General features: G+C 34.1%; 1 protein-coding gene across 2 annotated transcripts in view; it reads right to left on the reverse strand.

The window, feature by feature from the left end:
- LOC106872528 (CCHC-type zinc finger nucleic acid binding protein) overlaps positions 1 to 2767 on the reverse strand; it is a 41703-nt gene extending 38936 nt beyond the window's left edge. For both annotated transcript variants that reach the window (XM_014919553.2, XM_014919552.2), the window contains exon 1: positions 2484 to 2767. The gene's annotated coding sequence lies outside the window, so the exon portion shown is untranslated. The remainder of the gene's footprint in view (positions 1 to 2483) is intronic.
- Positions 2768 to 3178: the final 411 nt, after the last annotated feature.

Consider the following 3178-nt stretch of genomic DNA (forward strand, 5'->3'; position numbering starts at 1 on the left):
CAAGTAATGTTTGTTCCTTAAAACATGGCTAGCTAAAACATCGCCCCGACTGCGTCCTCACAAATTTATAATTATATTCAGTTATAATAAAACATAGGTTCCTCTTCTAGATTAAATTTATTCTTAATGTTGACAATGACTTCCAAGTTTCGGCCATCTAAGCTATCGTCGAACGACGGCTTAGCTGGCCGAAACTTTTAAGTCACTGCCAACATTGTTCAAGAATCAAATATAGCAACGGACCATTAAATTTGTTTATAGGGGAAAATACTGAAAAAGAAAAAAGGAAGGTATCAGGTGGTCGTGGGATTTGCTAATGACAACTAAATCGCCCTTAAATCACACAACTTTTATTTTTCTTGCATAATCGTAGTAATTCCAGTGTGTAGAACACAAATTCGCAAAAATTCTGAAAATTCCCCAAAATAAAAAGAAATTGAGGGCATGGAGCAGAATTGCGCCTATATACATACATCCATCCACGAAAACAAGTCATGATACGCTATAATCCACAAAACCGGTAGAAGATAAGTACATTTATTTATAAGATATATATATATATATATATATATATAGGGGGGTATATAGATATATATACATACACATACATACAAAGAACTGACACGAAACATTACACTCGGCTGCGCACGTGGGTGTAAATGAAATATAATAGGAAAGAGGACAATGTACTTCAAGGATGATATAAAATACATATGGTGAGGCTTCTCACTCAAAAAGGAGAGTTGTATTGAAGTGGACAATGAACATAGACTTCTACATTTGGGGAAAAAGTATTTTGTACATTAAAAATGTACAGGGAAAATTTTAATATCTCCAACTGTATTAATGGAAAAATAAAATTGTGTTGAATTCTATATACTTTATTGAGTGATGATAAAAGCCGGATGGCGGAGAAGTTGAGCACGCAAAACCCAAGCTTTAACCGATATATACACATACCTTGCTTAAAGTACACAGATGCGTAGGTGTGCATATTATATATACATTATATATATATATATATATATCACAAAGTGCGGGCGTATGTATATATTGACCATATATATATATATATATATATATATATATATATATATATATCACAAAGTGCGGGCGTATGTATATATTGACCATATATATATATATATATATATATACCCACACACATTCCTAGTTTTTCAAAGAGACACAAACTCCCTACACACACAGATATACGTTTTTATTAGACACTCTCTACAAGGTGCTTTCCTTTGATTATATATATGGCTATCTTTCGTTTATTTATATATATATATATATATTACCGACATGAGGTGCATATAAATATAACGGTTATATAACAAGTGCTTACGTAGACCATTATACACACCATACATACTCGCGCGCATTAAAAAGAGATGCTACAGCTTGGCCTCAACAATAATATCTCAATATACTCATACAAACCATATATATATACGCACACGGAAGTGAGTTCACATGTATATTGAATACACTAACGTTCAAGCGTTCAAATATACATACATTTCTATGACCCTGTCTGTGGATGCGTATACAGGAGTATATGAATATATACAATATATACACATTAACAATTCTGTCAGCTAACATTTTACATCTGCTATACGAATAGTGAGTATATATAGTCTTCCACAGGTCACCAATATTTTTATGTATATACATGGGACATTATATATATATATGCGTATAAAGACACGCAGAGACAAAACGCATATATACACGCACAATCATAATGTATGCGTGTGAAAGTATGTGTGTATATATAGATATATATACGCACACATACAATGTGTGCGTGCGTGTAGAGCAGGATAGAAAATAGAGAAATGTTAAATGAAGCAGCGACAGACATTCAATGTCTATTATAGATATTTCTACGTAGACGGCAGATTTCCATTACAGACGACTATAAAGGATTCAAATTTTGTACTTGGTTAAATACAATTTGTACGAATGTTAACAGCAGACGTCGATATGAATATTGGTAACATTATTTCAAGAGAGAGAAAAGGATGAGAGATGATAGAAGGTGTCACCATCATGTCGTCATCGGCGCCCGCCATTATAGCCCGCTCACATATCCAGCCATTCACTATCCTAACACCCCAACAAAAATCCAGCTGAAATCGTCGATAAAACCACGCAAGAAACAGTCATCCGGTTAGAAAGAACACTAAGGAAAGCGTAAAGAAACACAGACATGTAGAATTAGGAAAAGAAATGGCGGATGATTGATGAATATTACAAGAAAATTATAATTTTTTTTTTTTTTAATGAAAAAAAACCCCGCCATGGCAATGGCTTCAGCATACAAAAAAAACATCATCCAACTGCATCGATAGTATTGCAGAGACCAGACATGGATGAAAATTACAAAATGTTGATTTGAAATGACTGAGCAGAATAAATATAGATCGATTGTGAAAAAATACGACATGTTCTGCCGTTGATTTAATACTTACATATTTGGCTAAACTGTGTAACCCACCACCGTTACTTCTGCTTCTCTGGATTGGAGTTCCGGAGAATCTCTAAACCGCGCGCGTCTTACTCAAAAGAATGCTGGGAAGGAATTATATTTCTTTTATTTGTTTTTTTGTTTTCAAATTTTCGGCAGTATTTTTCAGTGCTTTATAATTTTCGTCTTTATTTTTCTAAGTAAGTTATTTTCTTCGATTTCTATCAATTAATGTGTTTCTTAATATATTTGTCTTTATTAATGTTATTACTACGAATATTGATTTCCGTCAGGCGCCGGGAATTGTGGGAATGTGGTGTGTGTGTCCAGAAGCGTATGTGTAAGACTAAGTGTGAGTGAAGTTGAAGATTCTGAGTGAAGTATGGAAATCTAGTTCATGACCTTGCACTATTTTTAGATGACGCACAAAGCAGTGATTTGCCTGAGCGGTGACAGAATCCCGACCAATCAACAAAGAGTACGCTTAGAAGGGGCTGAGAAATGGCGCGAAAACTGAAGCCCAGGATTGTTCGCTTATATCGATATTTAATCAAATAAATTAAGTCGTGTATTAGTTACTGAACGGAGGTTGTGATTTCGTGATAAATTGGGGTTATAATCGATTATATATCGAAGTGAGTAATTGACTTCTGGTACCTGTCGTTACAGAGGGTAAAAAACTGAGAATCAACATTAGCG

Source organism: Octopus bimaculoides, chromosome 29, assembly GCF_001194135.2.
Source record: "Octopus bimaculoides isolate UCB-OBI-ISO-001 chromosome 29, ASM119413v2, whole genome shotgun sequence".
Lineage (NCBI taxonomy): Eukaryota > Metazoa > Mollusca > Cephalopoda > Octopoda > Octopodidae > Octopus > Octopus bimaculoides.